Source organism: Schistocerca gregaria, chromosome 9, assembly GCF_023897955.1.
Source record: "Schistocerca gregaria isolate iqSchGreg1 chromosome 9, iqSchGreg1.2, whole genome shotgun sequence".
Classification (NCBI taxonomy): domain Eukaryota; kingdom Metazoa; phylum Arthropoda; class Insecta; order Orthoptera; family Acrididae; genus Schistocerca; species Schistocerca gregaria.
Window position 1 is genome coordinate 23603681 of NC_064928.1, and position 25630 is coordinate 23629310.

Below are 25630 nucleotides of genomic sequence, written 5' to 3' on the forward strand. Positions count from 1 at the left end.
TATCGTCTCAGTTGTGCGACTGGATTCGTGATTTCCTGTCAGGAAGGTCGCAGTTCGTAGTAATAGACGGCAAATCATCGAGTAAAACTGAAGTGATATCAGGTGTTCCCCAGGGAAGCGTCCTGAGACCTCTACTGTTCCTGATCTATATAAATGACCTGGGTGACAATCTGAGCAGTTCTCTTAGGTTGTTCGCAGATGATGCTGTAATTTACCGTCTAGTAAGGTCATCCGAAGACCAGTATCAGCTGCAAAGCGATTTAGAAAAGATTGCTGTATGGTGTGTCAGGTGGCAGTTGACGCTAAATAACGAAAAGTGTGAGATGATCCACATGAGTTCCAAAAGAAATCCGTTGGAATTCGATTACTCGATAAATAGTACAATTCTCAAGGCTGTCAATTCAACTAAGTACCTGGGTGTTAAAATTACGAACAACTTCAGTTGGAAGGACCACATAGATAATATTGTCGGGAAGGCGAGCCAAAGGTTGCGTTTCATTGGCAGGACACTTAGAAGATGCAACAAGTCCACTAAAGAGACAGCTTACACTACACTCGTTCGTCCTCTGTTAGAATATAGCTGCGCGGTGTGGGATCCTTACCAGGTGGGATTGACGGAGGACATCGAGAGGGTGCAAAGAAGGGCAGCTCGTTTTGTATTATCGCGTTATAGGGGAGAGAGTGTGGCAGATATGATACACGAGTTGGGATGGAAGTCATTACAGCATAGACGTTTTTCGTCGCGGCGAGAGCTTTTTACGAAATTTCAGTCACCAACTTTCTCTTCCGAATGCGAAAATATTTTGTTGAGCCCAACCTACATAGGTAGGAATGATCATCAAAATAAAATAAGAGAAATCAGAGCTCGAACAGAAAGGTTTAGGTGTTCGTTTTTCCCGCTCGCTGTTCGGGAGTGGAATAGTAGAGAGATAGTATGATTGTGGTTCGATGAACCCTCTGCCAAGCACTTAAATGTGAATTGCAGAGTAGTCATGTAGATGTAGAAGTATGCTACTTCCTTGATTGATGGACTACATTTCCTGAAGTTTTTTTCCAATGAATCTCCGTCTGGCATCTGCGTTATTGATGATTAATTTTATGTGTTCGTTCCATTTCAGATCCCTCCGCACACACACTCCAAGCTATACGTAAGCGAAGAAGCACAGGAAAGATCTCCTGGCTAAAAGAAAAAAATTGTTAGAACACATGGACTCACACGGTTATTCTCAGGACCTTTCAGCAATAAACTATAGACCTGTCAGATCAACACTGAAGCCATAAGTGCCGGCCTGCGTGGCCAAGCGGCTCTAGGCGCTTCAGTCTGCAACCGCGCGACCGCTACGGTCGCAGGTTCGAATCCTGCCTCGGGCATGGATGTGTGTGATGTCCTTAGGTTAGTTAGGTTTAAGTAGTTCTATGTTCTAGGGGACTGACGACCTCAGATGATAAGTCCCACAGTGCTCGAGCCATTTGAACCATTTGAAGCCATAAGTAAATCAAAATATAACATCGATATTGTTGTTATTCGGGAAACACATAATGAAAACGAAGAGCAAATGAAACTGAGAGGAAAAATCCCTGGCTTTGACTTAGTAGGAGCAACGTACGATCGTGCTTACGGAATGGCAACATACGTACGATCGTCAGCCAAGAGCGCACATCTATGCTCTGTATATCATCTCAGTGACATCCACGAAATAAAAATGGAAGAAATAACAGTAATTAATATATTCAACCCTCCAGGTATCCCATGAGTTCCACAGGTCATCCCGAAAACACAACACACCGCCATCTAACTCAGATTTTGACAGGCACCGTACTCAATGGAGAGGGAGGGAAAATGATGGAAATGGCGAAGCCATTGTAAATTGGGCAAAAGACGATAGATTATATACTGAAGCGCTAAAGATACTTGTATACGAATACGTATTCAAATAAGGAGATATGGAAACAGGCACAATACAGCGCAGCTGCCGGCAACCCCTATATAAGACAACAAGTGTCTGGTAGAGTTGTTAAATCGGTTACTGATGCTGCAATGACAGGTTATCTAGCTTTAAGTGACTTTGAATGTGGTGTTATAGTCGGTGCACGAGGGATGGGATGAAGCTGGGATTTTCCCGTACGACCATTTCACGAGTGTACTGTGAATATTAGGAATTCGGTAAAACATTAAATCTCCGACATCGCTGCGGCCGGAAAAAGATCGTGCAAGAAAGGAACCAACGACGACTGAAGAGGACCATTCAGCGGACAGGAGTGCAACCATTCACCGAAAAATTATCGATATGGGTTTTCATAGCCGAAGGTCCACTCGTGTACCCTTGATGACTGCACGACCCAAAGCTTTACGCCTCGCCTGGACCCGTCAACATCAACATTGGACTGTTTATGACTTTGAACATGTTGCCTGGTCGGACGAGTCTCGTTTCAAATTGTATCGAGCAGAGGGAGGTGTACGGGTATGGAGACAACCTCATTAACCCATGGACCCTGCATGCCAGCAGGGGACTGTTCGAGTTGGTGGAGGCTCTGTAATGGTGTGAGGCGTCTGCAGTTGGAGTGATATGGGCTGCTCAAAAGTAATTGTATACTGGCTTACCACAGGGATCTGTCCTTGCACCTGTCTTGTTTAATTTAGGTGTATCTGATATTTGTGCAGAACAGTCCAGAAACTTTTGCTATGTGGACGACTGGGCATTAGCGTCCCAACACAGAACTCGTGAAACCTGGGTACGACACCGACGTATCCATCCAATCTGATCAATCGCATCTATTAATGTCCCTTGTGCATCCCGACAGACTTGTCAATTCCAGCAGGACAACGCGACATTCCACACGTCCAGAACTGCTACGGATTGGCTCCAGAAACACTCTTCTGAGTTTAAACACTTCCACTGGCCTCCAAACTCATCAGACATGAACATTGTTGGGCCTATCTGGGATGCCTAGCAACGTGTTGTTTAGAAGAGATCTCCACTCCCTCGTACTCTTTTGGTTTTCTGGAGAGCCCTGGAGGATTGATGGTGTCGATTCCCTCCAGCACTACTTGAGACATTAGTCGAGTCCATGCCACCTCGTTTTGCGGCACGTGTGCGTGCTCACGGGGGTCCTACACGATATTAGGCAGGTGTACCAGTTTGTTCGGCTCTTCAGTGTATTTGGTATTGTGTGCAAAGGATAAATAAACATTTGCACCAATAGCTTGGAGTCAGGAGTATAATACCAATAGTAACAACTAATCAAAATAAATTACCACTCCAGGGTTTGTGGTTTGTATTACAAGATTCTCCACCCAACCACACCGTCCAACCATGATTGAAATAGACACGAATATTCCACTTGAATTATCTTTCCACGACCTAGATGTAACTTAAGAAAAGCAAAGTGGATTTATTTGCTAAGAATCTGATGTCCTGGTTGGATTCCCCCAAAAGCAAAGAACTGTGACAGGCTTGTAGGTGCTATAAAAAGTGCAGCAAGTCTTGTTGGCGCTAATAAGTGCAGCAAAGAGGGCAACCCAGGAACTAGTGGAAGCAATATATTCGAAGTTGGAATGCAACTACTGAGAAACAGTAGTGTAAACTGGTAAGAAACAGGGACCCGTGAAATAGTGGCTAATCTACTTCGTAACCTCGATGCAGTCACTCATGTACTAGGTGGGTAGACACTTTTCAGTCATTCAGTTTTCAAACGTCAAGTAGAGGAGAGTGGCCATTACCAAAGTAGTTGGATTTAAACTAAATGAAAGTAATAGACAGCACTCATATATCAGTCAACAGGATTGCATCACATTTACTGTCCACATCAAGAGCAGGAAGGGATAAAACTGATATAAGATACATCAGACGCAAACTTGCATTTGCTCAAAAAGAACGGTAATGAAAAATCTGACTTCTCAAGGACTTTCTCTGTATCTGCAATATCTGCCGTTCTTAAAATTCTAAAACTTGGAAAGGGACCATGAAATGGCAAATCCACTCGGAATTTCTTAGGTATAGTAAGAAACAAGCAAAGAGATGGCTGGCGGAATTCTCTGACATTATGATATCTGATTGCGTCCCAAACGTCATATCAACACTCAACCCCAGCCAGTCATCATATCAGCCTAAGAACTATCGCCCAATCGCGCTCTTGAGCACTATTTATAAGTTCATTGAAAGAATTCTATACAATCGGATTGGTCCAGTGATCTTTCAGAATCTTCTTGTGGAGCAAGCTGGATTCTGGCCAGGAGGGCGCTGCACTGATCAATGCTTATGTTTAACAACATTCATTGAAGCAGGATGCCAAATGAAGCAAAAAACGTCAGTTGCTCTCGTTGACCTACGTGCAACTTATGACACGATTTGGACGCATACACTGCTTTACAAATTATTACAACTTGTCCCATGCAAACAGACAACAAAACTAATTGACAATATGTTAGTTGGAAGGACGTTTACTCGTATAATAACTACAGCAAAAGACACTAGCTCCACAAAAGTAATTGAATAATGGCTTACTAGAGGGATCTGTCCTTGCTCCTGTCTTGTTCAATGTAGATGTATATGATATTTCTGCAGAACAGTCCAAGACGTTTTGCTATGTGGACGACTGGACAGTAGCTTCCCAACACAGAGCCCGTGAAACAACTGAAGAAATCTTAACCTCTGATATGGACATCTTAAGCTACAATTTCTGTAAATTGAGGTTACAACCAAACTCAAATAAAATATAAGTTGCCTGTTTTTATCTGCCTAATAGATCGGCACACGAGCCCTTGATGTCTGTTTTAAGGGAGACAGACTTCCTCATAACATCCATTCAAAATACCTTGGGATCACGTTAGATGGGACACTTTCTTTTAAGGAGCACTTGGCACTAGCATCTGCTAAGCTGAAAACCAGAAACAACATTATCCACAAACACTGTGGCACTCGCTGGGGATCGTCAGCAGACACTCTTTGGGAATCAGCATTCGGGTTGATATACTCAGCAGCAGAGAATTGTGTGCCTATCTGACTTAATTGTTCACACGTATGAAAGGTAGACGTACAACTTAACAAGACAATTCGCTTTGTTACTGGGCCCATATGATCTTCTCCCACATACTAGCTACCTAATCTGAGGCACACTGCACTTCCTGATATCTGACGGAAGATCTTGCTACCGCGTGAATGACAGAAGATTGCTGATAACACCGACCTTCCATGGCGTATTCGCTGCGGAGCGAAAAAGACGTAGATCGAGACATTCCTCTCACAGCCAGGACTCTCACGGAAACTGACTTCCTTACCATCGATGAATGGAAAGGCTGCTGGTACTGAAACTGTTCTTCACAATATCTGGAACTGCCTTGCCTCCAGAAGAAACTCCCTGAATTCGACCAACCGCGGACAATTTGCTCTACCCTGATCCGTCATGGAAAATGTGCAGACACCCTCCACAAGTGGGGCAAATCTTCATCGTCATCCTATGACTGCTGCAGGGCGACAAACAGTTGCTCACGTTGCATCAACATGTCCTGCACCTGCTTACAAGTGTTCTTTCGAAGATTTCCTGTCAGTGACGAGTGATGTGATAAAATACATAAAAGACTGATATCCATATATACATTCCTGGAAATGGAAAAAAGAACACATTGACAGCGGTGTGTCAGACCCACCATACTTGCTCCGGACACTGCGAGAGGGCTGTACAAGCAATGACCACACGCACGGCACAGCGGACACACCAGGAACCGCGGTGTTGGCCGTCGAATGGCGCTAGCTGCGCAGCATTTGTGCACCGCCGCCGTCAGTGTCAGCCAGTTTGCCGTGGCATACGGAGCTCCATCGCAGTCTGTAACACTGGTAGCATGCCGATCAGCGTGGACGTGAACCGTATGTGCAGCTGACGGACTTTGAGCGAGAGCGTATAGTGGACATGCGGGAGGCCGGGTGGACGTACCGCCGAATTGCTCAACACGTGGGGCGTGAGGTCTCCACAGTACACCGATGTTGTCGCCAGTGGTCGGCGGAAGGTGCACGTGCCCGTCGACCTGGGACCGGACCGCAGCGACGCACGGATGCACGCCAAGACCGTAGGATCCTACGCAGTGCCGTAGGGGACCGCACCGCCACTTCCCAGCAAATTAGGAACACTGTTGCTCCTGGGGTATCGGCGAGGACCATTCGCAACCGTCTCCATGAAGCTGGGCTACAGTCCCGCACACCGTTAGGCCGTCTTCCGCTCACGCCCCAACATCGTGCAGCCCGCCTCCAGTGGTGTCGCGACAGGCGTGAATGGAGGGACGAATGGAGACGTGTCGTCTTCAGCAATGAGAGTCGCTTCTGCCTTGGTGCCAATGATGGTCGTATGCGTGTTTGGCGCCGTGCAGGTGAGCGCCACAATCAGGACTTCATACGACCGAGGCACACAGGGCCAGCATCCGGCATCATGGTGTGGGGAGCGATCTCCTACACTGGCCGTACACCTCTGGTGATCGTCGAGGGGACACTGAATAGTGCACGGTACATCCAAACCGTCATCGAACCCATCGTTCTACCATTCCTTGACCGGCAAGGGAACTTGCTGTTCCAACAGGACAATGCACGTCCGCATGTATCCCGTGCCACCCAACGTGCTCTAGAAGGTGTAAGTCAACTACCCTGGCCAGCAAGAGCTCCGGATCTGTCCCCCATTGAGCATGTTTGGGACTGGATGAAGTGTCGTTTCACGCGGTCTGCACGTCCAGCACGAACGCTGGTCCAACTGAGGCGCCAGGTGGAAATGGCATGGCAAGCCGTTCCACAGGACTACATCCAGCATCTCTACGATCGTCTCCATGGGAGAATAGCAGCCTGCATTGCTGCGAAAGGTGGATATACACTGTACTAGTGCCGATATTGTGCATGCTCTGTTGCCTGTGTCTATGTGCCTGTGGTTCTGTCAGTGTGATCATGTGATGTATCTGACCCCAGGAATGTGTCAATAAAGTTTCCCCTTCCTGGGACAATGAATTCACGGTGTTCTTATTTCAATTTCCAAGAGTGTATTATTTTGTCATTTGTGCCATTTCATGCTTGGTAGCTGTGTTTAAATTTTGACGTGTAATAGTTTCGTAATCTTTCGCTATGTACTGCCATACAAGTTGCTGTTGTTGTGCTCTTCAGTCCTGAGACTGGCTTGATGCAGCTCTCCATGTTACCCTATCCTGTGCAAGCTTCTTCATCTCGCAGTACTTACTGCAACCTACATCCTTCTGAATCTGCTTAGCGTATTCATGTCTTGGTCTCCCTCTATGATTTTTACCCTCCACGCTTCCCTCCAGTACTAAATTGATGATCGCCTGATGCCTCAGAACGTGTCCTACCAACCGGTCCCTTCTTCTTGTCAAGTTGTGCCACAAACTTCTCTTCTCCCCAATTCTATTCAATACCTCCTCAGTAGTTATGTGATCTACCCATCTAATCTTCAGCATTCTTCCGTAGCACCACGTTTCGAAATCTTCTATTCTCTTCTTGTCCAAACTGTTTATCGTCCATGTTTCACTTCCATACATGGCTATACTCCATACAATTACTTTCAGAAAAGACTTCCTGACACTTAAGTCTATACACCATGTTGACAAATTTCTCTTCTTCAGGAACGCGTTCCTTGCCATTGCCAGTCTACATTATACAGAGTGTATCATAATTAATGGCGAAAACGCATACAGTTGAAAGCACGCGATACTTAAACCAAAAAAGTCTCAGTAAACATAGGGTCGAGAATGCATACCTTAAGGTCTACGAGCAATTTTTCATCTTCGATACTGTGAAACAAATCTCTTCTACTGCAAGCTCTTTGATTTCCATATTTTGGGAAGTGGCAGTATGGACCAAAACAAGGAAAAAATGTCCAGTAAATAGGTGTTCTAAAATGCACACCTTAAACGTTATGAGCATTTGTTCATCAGAGGAGTTGTGTTTCAAAGTAGCAAAGGTGAACAAGTGCTCATAGCTCTTAAGGAATGAATTTTAGAGCACATGTTTACTGGACTTTTTTCCTTGTTTTGGTATATACTGCCACTTCCCAAAATATGGAAAGCAAAGAGCTTGCAGTAGAAGAGATTTGTTTCACAGTATCGAAGATGAAAAATTGCTTGTAGACCTTAAGGTATGCATTTTCGACCCTATGTTTACTGAGACTTTTTTGGTTATAGTACCGTGTACTTTCAACTGTATGTCTTTACGCCGTTAATTATGATACACCCTGTATACCCTCTCTACTACGACCATCAGTTGTTTTGCTCCCCAAATAGCAAAACTCATTTACTACTTTTAGTGTCTCATTTCCTAATCTAATTCCCTCAGCATCCCCTGACTTAATTCGACTACATTCCATTATCCTCGTTTTGCTTTTGTTGATGTTCATCTTATATCATCGACTCAAGGCACTGTCCATTCCGTTCAATTGCTCTTCCATGTTCTTTGCTGTCTCTTTCGGAATTACAGTGTCGCCAAACCTGAAAGTTTTTATTTCTTCTCCACGGATTATAATACCTACTCCCAGTTTTTCTTTTGTTTCCTCTACTGCTTGCTCAATATACAGATTGAATAACATCGGGGATAGGCTACAACCCTGTCTCAATCCCTTCCCAACCATTGCTTCACTATCGTGCCCCTCGACTCTTATAACTGCCATCTGGTTTCTGTACAAATTGTAAATAGCCTTTCGCTCCCTGTATTTTACCCCTGCCACCTTCAGAATTTGAAAGAGAGTTTTCCAGTCAACATTGTCAAAAGGTTTCCCTAAGTCTACAAATGCTAGAAATGTAGGTTTGCCTTTCGTTAATCTATCTTCTAAGATCACTGTTGCCTCGTGTCTTCCAACACATGTACGCTATCCAAACTGATATGCGATACATACAAATAAATAAATTTGGAAGTAATTTCTTCGTGTGATTATTCTACAATTGTGTTATCATACAGTAAACGGTCTTTCTTCCAGTATATTTACAAAACGTTACATTTGTTTATCAACGGGTGAACTGCCACTCTGTGCACCAATTGTCGGTACCGATCAGGTCTTCCTGCATTTCGCTACCATGTTCTAGCGTCGTGACTTTTCTATACACGCCAGCATCATCCGCGAAATGCTCATGAAACTTCCAACCTTATCTACTATTTCATTTATGTGCGCTGTGAAAGGTAATGGACCTATAACACTCCCTTGGGACACTCCCGAAGTTAGTTTTAATGCTGAAGACTTCTCTCCCTTCAGAATGACATACTGGGTTCTGTTTGCTAGAAACTCTTCAATCCAGTCACACCGTTAGGCTTATATTCCGTGCCCTCGTATTTTGTTCTCTAGGCGGTTGTGCGGACCTGTATGGAATGCCTTCCGGAAGTGAAGGAACACGGCACCTACTGTGATGGCAGTAGCTGGTGCTTTCTTGGTCTCGTGGGCAATGAGAGCGAGCTGGAGGTTACACGATCGTTGTTTTAAGAACCCGTCATGGTTCCTACAGAGGAGATTTTTGCAGAACATAAAAATCAGTCTTGGTTGCACAAGATGGGGTTATTTAGTACACACGTGTGAGGCTTTTCGGCTCTTCTAGGCATCAGACAATCTGGGGAAATTACTGACTGATGTAAGTATGAATTGCTATTAAAGGCAATAATAAATCAATAAATTAAAAATAACAAAGGAGGACATACATCTATTGGACGATGGAGAACAGGGCCACACTCGCGTTTCAGGGGATGGTGAGGCGTGACCGAGGCGTCATAAGTGACTAAGAGTTCCAAGGAACTGTCAGGTAACAACCAAATAGCCACTGTCAATGCTTCATTACATCACCTGGAAGCAAGACGAAAAAGGTGATGACAGTAGGAAAAAGACAGCTACTAAATCGTACATGGGGTACCTAACTTAGGCAAATGTAAATTCACTGAGCAGAAAAGAACTCGCGAGTGCAAAATATACCGATATAATGGCTAGCCTTTGTCAATTGAATGGGCGCTAATAGGAATAAAGAAACAGCTAAAATTTTTAGTCCAATCGATGTATGTCTACTTCTAGTTATCTATAATTTATTCATTTATTATTGCCTTTAATATCAATTTATCCTTATATCAGTTTGTAATTTCTCCAAATTATCAGCAGATGCCTAGGAGAGGCGCAAGGCGTCACACGCGAAGATTAAATAAATCTATCTTATGCAATCGAAAATGATTTTGCTGTTATAAAGATCCACTAGAGTTGCTGTACCAGTGTCACCGCGGTAGTTATTGAGTGGAGTGATTTTAAGAGGAAATTTTCGATCACCGTGAATGTCCTAATATGCCAGCATAAATAATATTCGAAAATTAAACTACAGATCGCTGTCAGAGATGTAGGCCTATAGTTTTGTGGGTCCGTTCGACGAACCTTCGCGAAAACGAGAATGACCTGTGCTTTTTTCCAGTCATTAGGAACGTTTCACTCCTCTAGAGACCTACAGCAAACTGCTAGTAGAAGAGGAGCAAGTTCCAGTCTGTGCAGAACCTAACTGATATCCCGTCAACTCTAGTGACCTTCCCTCTGTTGAACCATTTCAGTTTCTTTTCTCTCACTTGGTCACTTCTTTCAATAACCGTCATTTTCTCGCAGACATATTGTATGCGATAAAATGGCTTTGAGTACTGTGGGACATAACTGCTCAGGTCATCAGTCCCCTAGGACTTACAACTTTTTAAACCTAACTAACCTAAGGACATCACACACATCCATGCCCGAGGCAGGATTCGAACCTGCGACCGTAGCAGCCGCGCGGTTCCGGACTGTAGCGCCTAGAACCGCTCAGCCACACCGGCCGGCGTATGCGATAATATTTTAAGATTGGGTGGTTTTGGGACGGGGAGGGGTTAATGTCAAGTTACGATTGGATTCCTGAGTGTTCCTCAAACCTGCAACGTCCGCATGCATGTCTGTGAACGCGGCTGTCGTCATACTGGAAGACGGAAGTATCAACAACATGGAATACACTACTGGCCATTAAAATTACTACACCACGAAGATGCGCTACAGACGCGAAATTTAACCGACAGGAAGATGATGCTGTGATATGCAAATGATAAGCTTTCCAGAGCATTCACACAAGGTTGGCGCCGGTGGCGACTCCTACAACGTGATGACATGAGGAAAGTTTCCTACCAATTTCTCATACCCAAACAGCAGTTGACCGGCGTTGCCTGGTGAAACGTTGTTGTGCTGTCTCGTGTAAGGAGGAGAAATGCGTACCATCACGTTTCCGACTTTGATAATGGTCGGATTGATGCCTAACGCGATTGAGGTTTATCGTATCGCCACAATGCTGCTCGCGTTGGTTCAGATCCAATGACTGTTAGCAGAATATGGAATCGGTGGGTTCAGGAGGGTAATACGGAACGCCGTGCCGGATCTCAACGGCCTCGTATCACTAGCAGTCGAGATGAGAGGCATCTTATTCGCATGGCTGTAACGGAGCGTGCAACCACGTCTCGCTCCCTGAGTCAACAGATGGGGACGTTTGCAAGACAACAACCATCTGCACGAACAGTTCGAAGACGTTTGCAGCAGCATGGACTATCAGCTCGGAGACAACGGCTGCGGTTAGCCTTGACGCTGCATCAAAGACAGGTGCGCCTGCGATGGTGTACTCAATAACGAACCTGGCTGCACGAATGGCAAAACGTCATTTTCCAGAACGAATCCAGGTTCTTTTTACAGCATCATGATGGTCGCATCCTTGTTTGGCGACATCCTGGTGAACGCAGGTTGGAAGCGTGTATTCGTCATCGCCAAACTGGCGTATCACTCGGCGTGATTTTATGGTGTCCCATTGGCTACACGTCTTGATCACCTCTCTTTCGCATTGACGGCACTTTAAACATTGGACGTTACATTTCAGATGTGTTACGACTCGGGGCTCTACTCTTCATTCGATCCCTACGAAACCCTACATTTCAACAGGATAATGCGCGACCGTATGTTGCAGGTCCTGTACGGGCCTTTCTGGATACAGAAAATGTTGAATTGCTGCCCTGACTAGCACATTCTCCAGAGCTCTCACCAATAGATAACGTTTGGTCAGTGGTGCCGAGCAACTGGATCGTCACAATACGCCAGTCACTACTCTTGATGAACTGTGGTATCGTGTTGAAGCTGCATGGGCAGCTGTACCTGTACATGTCATCCAATTTCTGTTAGACTGAATGCCCAGGCGTATCAAGGCCGTTATTACGGCCAGAGGTGGTTGTTCTAGGTACTGATTTCTCAGGATCTGTGCACCCAAATTGCGTGAAAATATAATCACATGTCAGTTCTAACATAAATATATTTGTCCAATGAATACACGTTTATCATCTGCATTTCTTCATGGTGTAGCAGTTTTAATGGCCAGTAGTGGATACAGGGTAAGTTTAAAGTCACTCCTAGTTTTAAATGCCCAGAAGTTTTTTATTGATGAATATTTGCACATAGAACAAACTGTAATCGGTTCCCAGGACCCTGAGAACATGTGTACTTCACTGCAGTTCATCATAATTATGCCCCTGCGTTGTCGAAGAAACGACGTAAACGTGGAGGAATGTCGTCAACATTTCTGCAGGAAAGTCACAGGTATAATTTCCGAGAACAGAGGTGATCCTCTCTTCTAATTCGTCCAGAGTGCGTGCATTTTTCGCTACACTGCTTCTTTTGCCTAATTCCACAAGACATAGTTCCAAGGCTTCTCGGAGGCCATTCTTGGGGTCCTTGCCGTCCTGTAGCTAACGATGCACGTCAAATGAAGCGGTGCCCCGTCTTGCTGAAATAGGATATTCGCAACATTGTCCCATCGTGATATCAATAGCCACACATATTCATTCAGCAGTGGGTGATTCCGGTCGCTGATCATGGTGTCTCGTAATATGAATGGTCCAATGAAACGACTGCTGTCATACCGCACCAGACTGTGAATTTTGGTCAACTTTGTGATTTTTCAGTTGTCACTCCTGGATTTGTTTGTGCCCAGGAATGGCAGTTGTGTCTATTGACAAACCCTCCAACGTGGAACACTTCATCACTTCAAATAAGATTGTCGAACTAATCTGACCAACTGTTATGCCATGACAGTTTCCAGCCGCCTGTCACAATCCCCCAACGATAACTCTTATACGTAATAAGGTTCCCAGGGTTTACGTAATGGGGTTCCCAGGGTTTCTAGATCATGGTCTTCTTCAACGCAACACATACCGTGTGCCTACTGATTCTACTCTTATAAGCTGCCTGATGTGTTAATTTATCATAACTGTGCGGTAAGACGTTCCTCACTGGTACCACATTTTCTGGAGGTCGCGCCACTGAAAGCCATTATCTTCGTGGTTTATTCTCATCTGACCCAGTTATCATTAGCTTGCTGTGACAGTTCCTCTTGGCGTTAGTGTCAAGTGTGGCATGAGGGCCATGGACACCCCACCACTATCACTGAACAATTCAAACCGCGAAGCGATGTAGGCGCACTTTCGCAGAGTCAACTTTCCTGCCATCTCGTCGTTCACCACAAGAAGATGCTACAGATGGTGAAGGTTTCCTCCAGGAGGCTGTAACAAAACGTAACACCTTTCACTAATGAATATCAACAATCACAAAACTTATGGACATTTAAAAATACCACCCATCGTGTAGAAGAAAGAGCATAATTTTGTAACTGACAATGATGAAATAAACATTCTGCTTCATGTTCACAGTAACTTCAATAAGGAGGCAGAAGGCATGGTGTGAAACACACTTCCGAAACATCACAGAGCCACATCCGGCCTCAACTCCACACTCCACAAACTGCGGGTTACACATCTCATTGGGTGCACTCTACACCTTGCAGTGGCCTCTGTGAGGTGATCGATCCCGTAAATAGTGGGACAACCTTCGTACTACCCCAAGTTCCATTGTTGCCAAATGTATGGAAAATACTCTATTCAAGATGTTTTCAAAGATAATAACACAAAAAATCCAAGACTCTGTGGACAGTCATCTCCCAGAACGACAGATGGCTTTCAGATCTGGAAGATCAACACATATGGCAGTCCTTCTAAACAACATCGACGAAGCGCTACAAAAGAAACAAATGTTCTATACAGTGTTCACAGACTTTACAAAGCCTTTGACCTACCGGAAAGAGTTTCAAAGTCCGAAAACTGGAAAACAGAATGGGAGAAGATAGCGTATGGGCAAGAATAGTCAAGTCAATCCTGAAATAAGACTTAATCACAATATTAGACAACCTCTCTTTTTCGAACCCCATTCTGCAATCGAACGGAGTCTTACAGGGTGACCCAATGAGCCCTTTGCTGTACATTCTTGCCATTGAAGAAATACTCCGAATTGGAGAAAATGAAGAAGACGTATATGTATATGCATATGCTGACAACATAGCCGTAAGTTGAACAGATATACAGAAGCTGCAGAGCATCATTGAGAAAATAGACAAATTGTGCAGTGAATACAAACTACATATAAACATAACAAAGACAGAAATGTTAATTTTCAAAGAAGGAGGCAAAACACCCAAGAATGCGGAAATCAGCATCAGAGGACAAAAAATAAAAATCTCATCAGACTTTAAATACCTTGGACTGACACTGCAACCAACAGCCAAATGCTTCACAAAACCTACAACAGACTGTGCAGCCTAAGCAATAATAGCAATACAGGACATCAAAAACACCCACCTTCTCAGTCTAGAAACAGCCATGAAATTATTCAACACAAAAATCTTGCCAATCCTGGCCTATGGGACGGAGGGTATATGGGACCACCTGATAGAAAAAAACCTAGAAACACTAGAAAAGGTAAAATCGACCTATCTAAAAAGAGGACTAGGTCTCTCAAGGACGACAAGACCTAGACTAGTGTAGCTGCCAGCGAGAGAGGCGTTCCTAGCTGAAGGCATCAGACTTTGATGTGTGGTGCCACACACCAAGGCTTCTAGAAAGCAACTGAAGATCATGGAGGACTAACGAGAAAAAATACGGCCGGAGTTCTATGGCACCGAAGCAAAGACGAACCGCTCATGGACGCAACCAAACTTCGAACAGCGACATGTCGTAAGTAGACTTTCTATTCACGGCTTTCATCATCTAATCTGCAAAAACAAAACTTTCACGAACCAACCACAACATGTGAATTTGAACTATGTAATGAAGCCCGTGAACAATATGACATTGAACTGTGCAGTAAAAGAGTGAAATCGATGAATGAATATGCAAAAATGTAAAATGTTAAGCAAAGTAACTGTATATGGCTATTTGGTCGCCATTTTATTAAATAAAAAATATTCAAGATGGTGGATCCACGATGGCAACGTTGGTATGGCGTCATGGCGGGAAGTTCAGATTTTGGCTTGAAAATAGGTCAACTGGGCTCCCCCACTGACCTAACCCCCTTCGCTCCCCCTCTCACCCAGAAAATGGCATGAAGTTCAAATTTTGGTGTGGCAAAAAGGGCACTTGGGCTGCCTCCACCATCCTAAGTCATCTGACCGCCACCTCTTCCTTGGAATTGACAGGAAAAGGGCTCAGTCTGTGGTGGGCTGCTGGATAAGATGAACATAAGTCTTTATTTTGCATGCAGTGTTTATTTAAACAATTTGAGTTGTCTTAGGCAGTAGTTCTATCCAGTGTGTTCACCATGAAGTCCAGAGTCCAGCTGACCTAGTACTACATAGTACTGCCACCAGAGTGCACTGTTGTCCCATGGCGGCCTGGCGAAAAATGGCAGGAGAACGACTCAGTCTGTGTCCAGCTGGAAGAGGAGAGGAAGGAGTGTATTTTATTTATTTTGGAACAACTTATTTAGGGAGGGATTTCAAGTAGTTTATTTATTACACTGATACAAAAACTCACCCTGAGGTGCTTGAGTCACAGTAAATAGCCTACAGACCAGCAAACTACTAGTAAATCACCGAGATAGTGCAGTACACAAATGTACAGACATGGAAACAACTCATATACTGTCAAAATAATGTATGTAAAACGCTCTCTAAACACGCTCACTAATTGTAAACTGTCGAAATAATGCATTTCACGACCTACAGACATGCAAACTACTCGTAAATCACCGAAGCATGTAAAACGCAAATATGCTCACAACACTTAAACAGCCGAAATAATACTGTGTACAAACACTCATCACATGTAAAAACGCTTTCGAAGTATCGTTAAGAAATTCAACCGCAACATATCAGCGAACTGATCCCTACAGAGGCACCAATATGCACACGCCAGGGCGGCGCGAGCACGTCGGTTCAGCCTGTAAGATGCCTCCAGCCCCGCACATGTTCACCTAACAACCTTTGCTGGCACAGTCATGCATAACCTTTGCACCTACGGTCCAGCCAGGACCTATATGTTGAGTGACTCACGATCGCAAGCACAGCTAAAAGGTTTTCAATGTTATACTGATGTCACATATCTATGTGTATAAGAGTCAAGTCCTCCTCTGGATGCGCAATAGAAATATTTTGCAATGATTCACAGAATAGTACAGGGTGCATTGTTCCTAGCGATCCTAAGGAGACATGTGAGATGCGTCTAGCCGCATACGTCTTTATCATGGCTGACGCATATCTTTCAGAGTTGCGCGTCCAGCGGAGGGCTAATTGCCAAGCGGGAGATGTCTGCGAAGTGACTCACCTGCACAGGCGCAGCTAAAAGGCTGTCATTGTTATACTGATGTTTCATATCTTTGTAAATAACAGCCAAATCTCCCTCTGATGCGCTATGGTAACCTTCTGCAGTGCTGTCAGAAACTGTTAACGAAAATAGTCCAAAATAACACCACATGCATCTTCCTGACGCTCGTAACAGCAGAGTCCGTCCTTCACATATCAGCCTTCATGGAAATCTTGAAGTGTCGCAGAAATGGTTAATAGTCGCTTTTGTTGTTGTTGTTGTAGGAGCTTTCGTGATGTCTCAAACTTGTCTGCATGGAAATTCTTGCCCTAATAGGTGCTTATTACGAAAAGAGCTCAAAATAACACCGAATGCATTCTTCGTGATGGTGCTAGCCATTCTTTTTTCAGATGAGACTTTCATCACTAAAACTATCAAAACTATTTTGTACAGATCGCCATATTGCACTGACATTTAAGCCATGCAAAAGTGGGCTACAGATCGTCGAATACAGAAAGGCACTTCCTCAACTACACTGCTCTGCCGCTGACAACGGAAGATTGAATATTTCAGTGTGAAACCGATCTCCGCGCACCATATTGATGTAGAAAACACACTGTTTGTTTTCTGTGCCATACCAATCGCCACTTGTGCATCCTGCATATAGTTATCGACCACCAGACACTCGTACATATACGGTGAAGACAGACAGCATCATCACCTGCCCCATATGTACTCCTCGCAGCACTAGTTATTCCCCGCGTGGTCGGTTGGTCACCCACCACAGCAGACGGCCACAAGTCATCCGCCCTCGCACACACTCGACTGACACAGGACCGGAGCGCCGCCGGCGGTCCGCAACCACTCTCCAAACTGTTGTGAAAAGGCTGGGCCGCTTCCCCTCGGCACAACAGCGTTACTGATTCTGGCCCCTACCTGCTTCCTTGCTTTATACACCTATTTCCAGACTCTGGGATTACAAGGACATATGTATTTTCACATGGTTTGCCAGAATATCATACCATTTTCGCGATACTTCTCAATATCAAGCACTTAGAGTATGCTACCGATTGCTTGCACACTATAATTCCGAAGACTGGAAATTATTTCTCTAGACACTCGAAATTTTAGCAAGATAGAGCGTGCTGTAAACCACTGAGTAACTAGAAATTTATTTCGTCTGCAAATACCTTTATGTGAAAACTCAAAAGAACAAAAAATAAGAAAAAAACCTCGTGAATACTGTTGTGTTCGACGTAACAGATTGCGAATCATCTTTATAATTTACAAAGTCAACTAAGGTGTTTCTCATGTCTTGAGAACCAGCAAACGTGTCTTTCACCTGCTAGATGCACACAACAATATCGATATTCTCTCAACCAAATAAAGACAGGAAATGTGTGGAAGCAGCCAACTGGACAATTTACATGAGAGGGAATAATGGTTGTGACGTATATATATATTCGCTGCCTACAGTCTCACGTCTGTCAGTGTCACACAAATTTTTATTTTTATTTTTAAGGGGCATCACTTAAGACTATTTCCATAGGTTCACCCCTCAAATTTCTCCCTCATATCACAAAATTGTCGTCTGATGTAGTAAAAACTGAAAAAATAAATTCCTTTTAAAGCACAGTTTCGTATATAATTTATATTCAAAAATTTACACCCGTATCACAGAACAAATTTTACATCGAGAATACTTTACACAAGTTTAAGGGAAGAAATGCTTCCGATAATTATTGCAGTATTTAAAGAACATCAGAATATGAACAGGCTGAAATGAACAAACAGTAAATGAGACTATGCTAATCAAATCTACTGTAAAAAGCTGAGGAGCATATTATGAGCAAAATGAGAAATATGCAAAAGTGAAATGCCAAAATGAGCACTTCTCAACTGGGAGTAAATCAAAACAATCAGAGTGGCTGAAAGAGAGCACAATAACATGAGCCATAAACGAATAAGAGCTAAGCAACTAAGCAAATAAGAGAATAGGCAAAACTGAGATGCCAACAAAATGGGAACTGGCCGAACTTGGTCGATACTCTTTATATACGGCTGCGCTCGTGGCGGCACCTCGCTGCCCGTACGCAACACGCGCGCCTGCGGCCGCAGTGCACTCTTAGCGCTCGCGGCGCCGTCTGGCGGCCCGTACGTAAGTTGTGCGACTGCTGTCGCAGGTCGACCCTTATTCTATGATGTTACATGGTCCGGCACAAGTACCCGTCCGTATTGAGTCTTTTCAGATTTCCACAGAGAACACACGTGATCATGAAGGCTGTCCGACACATACTGAGTATTAGTTCGCTTTTCAGCCATCTAGAGGGCGACACGGTTAGGTCAGCTACATTGCTGTACCCCAGCCGGTCTTTTCCATTAGCGGGAAACGTGAATCATTCCCAATACAGGCCACCATCGCCGCACGCGACGCACCCCTAGACGGAATTGTCCTAGGAAACCGGCTACATATATATTTGTTCACTGTACTTACAATAAAATTTTACGATCGCGGTCTCAACTGGATGACATTCGACAATGAGCGAAGTATCGGAAATACACCCTGTTGACAGCAGTGGCTCTGGAAGTAGAGATGTGTACCATTCTTATGACTTGACATACTTTTCCAAGAAAAAAAATCCTTTATTCCCCTTGCTATAGCATTATTCCATGTCAGATCCATACCTTCCTTACGACAGTACACAGTCATTTTCTTTGCACATGTCGGAACACACACACACACACATACTTTATAAGCCTGATGCTCAAGGTGAACCTATCACGCATCCCCTACTGCTAAGTATAATACGTCGCCATTAACTGATTGCTTGCAATTCGAAACAATACTGAGTGAGGTTCAGCGATGGGTGGTCATGTCTCGTAAGTTTTTGCTGCGAGTGATACCACTGTGTCTTAGAAACAGAGGCGTAATTGTCTTACAAGCCGCCAGATGTTAGAAACACGATCGCAACAACCATGTTACTGTCACAATCGGTCGTGGTTCTACAGGTGCACACAAGTATCCATGTCAAAGCTATACTGGCTTTATAAATCGAGGTATTGCATTACCTCTGAATGAAGCCGTTCTTCCAGACAAATACCATGACACTGAATATAGACGGTGATCGCTGGAGTGTACATTATCAGACCAACAGTGCAGTTACACGTCGCCCACGGTGCAACATCGTAATAAAATCAGTGATTTTAGTATGTAATTCGACTAAGGAGCATGATATGAAGCCGGTATTTGCAACTCCCTCACACCACCGCTGGATATTTCTCCAGTATTTGGAACACATTCTGTCTCGATGCTGTGTGAGGTACTGCGATATATTAACTGGGTTATAGGCGATGGTTGATTGAGAAGAATCACATACAGTAGACAATTTGCTGATTGAGTTGGTAAGAAATGTACACAGGCTTTTCAGATCTCTAGTGTTATTCCCTCTGGTAGCAATACTGTCTGCGATTTGGGATCAAATTCTTTCCATTCAACCACATATCTGCGTTGGATCGTATCGGGACGTTTTTTTTTTAAAAAAAAAAAAAACACACCAGACTCTGCGATGCCACTCTGCAACTTTGCACATGTGATCATTCCAATTTAAATTGGAACTGAGCTGAAGTCGGAGAGAGGGGTATCTACCGCATTCTGCAGCCCGTGTAGAAACAGCCTCAGCTGAGTTAGTGCGACAGGACCGTGTTTTGACCATTCGATGCAAATGGGAACATGTTGTCGCCGCTCTGCCAACAGTGTACAATGTGTAACGTCAGCGTCAAAGCAAACCCACCCCTGCGACACGAGGTAGTATGAAAGACAGTACAAACTGTGGTGTCACCGCCAGACACCACACTTGCTAGGTGGTAGCCTTTAAATCGGCCGCGGTGCGTTAGTATACGTCGGACCCGCCTGTCGCCACTGTCAGTGATTGCAGACAGAGCGCCGCCACACGGCTGGTCTAGAGAGACTTTTTTAGCACTCGCCCAGTTGTACAGCCGACTTTGCTAGCGATGGTTCACTGCATACTTACGTTCTCAATTACCGAGAAGATAGTTTAGCATAGCCTTCAGCTACGTGATTTGCTACGACCTAGCAAGGCGCCATTATCAGTTATTATTGATAATGTGAATCACGTACCGTCAAGACCGGCGTTCATCATTAATGGATTAAAGTTAAGTATTCCACCAGCTACGTCAGTTTTTTTCTGAAGTCTAATTTCCTTGTGCTGTTCCAGACCTCACGCCAGCCTGCGTGCGGTAATACGCGTGCCTTTCGGCCTCCTCTAGTAACACGGTGTTGGCTCTCCTGCCAACCACAACACAAACAGTTATGGTTTTGTTTCTTGTCGAGAAAAGTAGGAGCACATCATACTGGTACTGCAGTTTGAAGCAAATCAGTATCCCTCAGTGTCCATTCACGTCTATCACCCCAACATTCTATCATCGTATTCCGTACCATCCAAGAGAGAAAAATTACGAACCATAAAAGCTCTGCTAACCTTATCCGATGGAAAACTCGACAAGATTTTTACCAATCTCTCACCTCCCATTTATCGAAAGCAAATTCTGTCTGCGTGCCAGCATAGAGCACATGTGGTGGTCCTATGAAATGTAGAGGTATTGATCCATTGCACAGGCCTGTCTAAAGTCTCATCGTCTGTACTGTTGGAGGATGACTGTATCCCAATACTGTGACCCTGTGTCGTTGTTTCAAACATTTTTTTCTGCTCTAATACACTTTGTACATTGCTATACAGTTTATTTTTTCCACCAGGACTTTCAGGTCTTTGTCAGGTTCTAAACTGACGTTAACGCTTTCTGATACATCGCCTCTAACAGAAAACTAGATGTCGCACAGTGTAAATCATGTTGTTGCTGCTGCTACCACACACACACACACACACACACACACACACACACACACACACACACACACACACACTGGATGATTTTGAATAAAAGACAGTTACAACATAAGGAAAGTGGAAGAGTTTTGCGGCGTTGTGGAGCGTTTCCGAACTGCTCTCCGACGGTGATAGACGACCCCTACTTTTAAACTCATCTGTCACAATGACGGGATAGCTGATGACTCTGTGTTCTGTTTCGATTGATTCCTCATATTACAGTCATGTACGCCATATAGAACTGACAGGGGTAACATACTGTATACAGAAACAGAAAAAGCAGACCGCATATTGGAACATGCCACATATGTACACAAGTATTATTTATAAAATAAAATAGCCAAAATCCTAGAATTCCATTTCGAAAAAGTCATCACAACGAATAAAACAATCAAAGCAATTATAAAAAAACGAAATCTTTAAAAGTGTAACAAAAAATCCAAGTTTTGGAGATTGCAATATCTCTTTCCTGTCACAAAGTTAACATGAAACACCGCTGTAGAGTGGTTTCGTCAATGGATCCATATCTGGACGCAGTAATTACAAGAGTGCGGACAGACAACGCTAACACTACTCACTTTACTCACTTTTGTAAATAGCTCTGTAGTATGCAATTGGATCTTTCCTTTCGCCTCCTTTTCACTAAACATTTTAGAAAATACGATTATTGTGTCGTTCACGGATAATTTGAAAGTATTATTTTCTTTGTAGTCTAACAGTTAATCTGAATCTTTCCAGCCTCTAATCACCCGTGTGTTCGATCGTTTTTGATTTCGATCGGTGACTACCACACCTACGTTTCAAATTCTTTACTCGCTTGCTGTGGAGTGTTCCCATTTCCTAATCTCCGTGCTGCCTTTTGTGGCTTTGTTCCCAGCAAAGTAGGTATAATTCTAGGAATCTGGAGATTTTAAAAGAAAATATTTTCTAGTTAGTATTTATGAACGAGGACGAAAATTTCCTCAAAAGAAAAAAACGAGTTTAGCAGAGCGTGGTTTCGATCCACGGACCTCTGGGTTATGGGCCCAGCACGCTTCCACTGCGCCACTCTGCTTTCGTGTGATATTGATAGTAATACGTATGTTACAAGTGACACCCAATCACCTGATCACACTGGAAGTCCTTGAGTACTGTGGAGCGCCCCATTCTGCTCCTTCAGGATGTCTAATGACTACTGAGGTCTGTCTGGTATGGAGTACCTGGCAGTAGGTGGCAGCACAATGCACCCAATATGAAAAACGTATGTTTTTGGGGGTGCCCGGATACTTTTCATCACATAGTGTACAAACAGCGATTCCTTATGATATAAAAGACAAATTAATACAGTTACCTGTGTCAAGGTACTTTTATTTTCTACTTCAATCCAATAACCTAGCTAGAGATGAGGGTGTAAGCTCTCTAAACGCATTGTGTAAGAAAATAAAAGTTATTTTAATTTGTCTTTTAGAATGTATTTATCAAAATGCCCCCAGGATTTTCATTTTTGTATTTTATGGCTAATCTAAGGAACTAGTTTTTAATACGGTTTTCACTGACAGACAGACTGATTCACAAGGCAGTTTCGTGTACATAATCTTTTGTTTATAGCAGTCGTGTGTGTACTGTAAGACCTTCAGTACACACGCCATCAGATTATTTGACTTGCCGCTCCAACGAAGTGGGCGAGTGTCAGCAATATGTCTTGTGGTCTTATCATGGCGTGTTTATCTTCTGCCGTTAGGTCTGACGATAGAAATGCCACTTGCATGCTTAGAGTAGCAGATTGACGGTGACCAACTTTAAACAGAACTTGATTAATTTTCACACACTTTTATTAAAATAATAAGGAGCATAAAAATTACTTAACTTCGTTCTGGATGCTATTTACAATTGAGTCTGAAGTTCCTTTGGTATTGGTACGTTAATCTTATTCTCACATATATCTCTGATACTTGACAAAAGTGTCTATACATTTATCTTCATGGCTGTGTACAGGAATATGGTAATGTTATTAGGCGCAGACTGAAACTTGGCTATAGACTGGTACATACAAATGTAGAACTCGTACAGACTGGTGCAGAGAACTGCAGACTGGTACAGACAAATGTAGAGTGACTAATCGGAGGTCTGTACACTCGTTAAAATACCTTGCGCGTTCATGTATCACTGCACGAGTGTGATCCGCAAGGAGAAAATGTTCTACATTAGCAGCAATCTCATTGGCTGCGTTACATGTTAATATGCGGATCGGCGGAAGCAGAATTTGGTCCGTCTCTATGGCAGCGCCATCTCATAGTGCGGAGACAGACGAGTGCTGCGCCTATGCTGTTGTGCTTAGCGGGGCGCGCTCTAGAGGGAAAGTTGTATATGCGCTGACTACGGAACTATGTACAAAACAATAGCAGTGATGGGTTGTAATACATGTATTGTTACCTGTTCCATATTTAACTGGCGTTTGGAGTGATATCTCATGGCACTGATAGGGGCTACAAACTTGTCAGCCAGCGACGAGGTGGCATCTGACGTTAAAAGCAATAAACAACAGCCACAACTCAAGAGAGCAGCGAAGCTGTGCCACAATCTGTACATATTACAAATTAAAGCCCCCATACGCGCTTTTCTGTGTATGTAGGAGGCTAATCTGAGGAACTACTGTAGATCACATAGTGTACGTATGTTGTTGTGATGTGTGTAGAAAGCAAGCAAGCAAGCAGGTAGGGGCCAGAAACAGTAACGCCTTTGTGTTGAGGGGAACTGCCCCATCCTTTGTTCAACACTTTGGCAAATGACCTCGGAAAATATCTAGTGCTGCGAGGAGTATATACGGTGCAGGTGCTTATGCTGTCTGTCTCGGCGGTATATGTACGAGTGTCTGGTGGTCGATAACTATATGCAGGATGCAGAAGTGACGATTTTGTATGGCGTAGGATACGAATTGTGTGTTTACTATATCGATATCATGCATGGAGATCGGTTTCACGCTGAAATATTCAAGCTTCCGTTTTCAGTGGCAGAGCAGTGTAATTGGGGAAATGTCTTTCCGTATTTGACGAGCTGTAGTCCACTTTTGCAGTGTCTAACTTCAGTGCTATATGGCCATCTGAACAAAATAGTTTTGCTGCTGAAAGTCTCATCAGAAAAAAAAATTGCGGGCAGTGATCCCACACCGGCTTTGTGCTGAGACATAGAAGCCTCTGCATAGCGGTGAGAACGTTTGCCGTTTCAGAGACGTTTATTGAAAGCAGGACGTCACGATTTCCAGGGAGAATAGCACGGGATATCTCATTAGCACTATCAGGAAGAATGCGTTCTGTGTTATTCTAAGCTGTTTTCGTAAACAGCGCCTGTTAGGGCAAGAATTTCCTCGCAGACAAGCTGAGACATCACGAAAGCTCCTACAACAACAACAACAACAAAAGCGACCATTAACTATTTCTGCGACACTTGACGATTTCCTTGAGGGGTTATTACGTGATACACGGGCTCTACCGTTAGGAGCACCAGGAAGAATGTATTCGGTGTTATTCTGGACTATTTTCGTTAACAGTTTCTGAAAGCATTCCAGAAGATTTCTATAGCGTGACCAGAGGGAGATTTGGCTGTTATTTGCATAGGTATGAGACATCAGTATAACATTGACAGCCTTTTAGCTGCACCTGCGCGGGTGAGTCGCTTCGCAGACATCTCTCGCTTGGCAGTTAGGCCTCCGCTGGACCCGCAGCTATGGAAGCTATGCGTCAGCCACGATAAACACGTATGCAGCTAGACACATCTCGATGTCCATTTTGATGTGTAGGAACAATGCATCCTGCGCTATTCTGGGAAGCATTGCAAGAGATTTCTATAGCGTGTCCAGAGGAGACTTGACTCTTATTTACATAGACCTGTGTTTTCAGTAGAACATTGAGGACCTACTAGCTGCACTTGCGATGGTTAGGCACTCGGTAGTTCGGTCCTCGCTGGACCGCAGGTACAAAGGGTACGCATCATTGTACGAGCCACGTGCGCAGCTGATGGCATCTGGCAGGCTGAACGAACGTGCTGACGCTGCACGCCTTGGGACCTCTGCAGGGAACAGTTCGCTGGCACGTCGCGGCTGAATTTCTTAACGATACATCGAAATCGTTT

At 44.0% G+C, this 25630-nt stretch overlaps 2 protein-coding genes and 1 non-coding gene across 4 annotated transcripts in view; 2 read left to right on the forward strand and 1 right to left on the reverse strand.

The window, feature by feature from the left end:
* The window catches only part of LOC126292139 (uncharacterized), a 670252-nt gene that overhangs the window by 504074 nt on the left and 140548 nt on the right, over positions 1–25630 (forward strand). The window lies entirely within an intron of this gene.
* The window catches only part of LOC126292140 (uncharacterized), a 383319-nt gene that overhangs the window by 354988 nt on the left and 2701 nt on the right, over positions 1–25630 (forward strand). The window lies entirely within an intron of this gene.
* Positions 22506–22577, reverse strand: Trnam-cau (transfer RNA methionine (anticodon CAU)). The gene has a single exon. It is a non-coding gene; the product is annotated as a tRNA-Met (tRNA).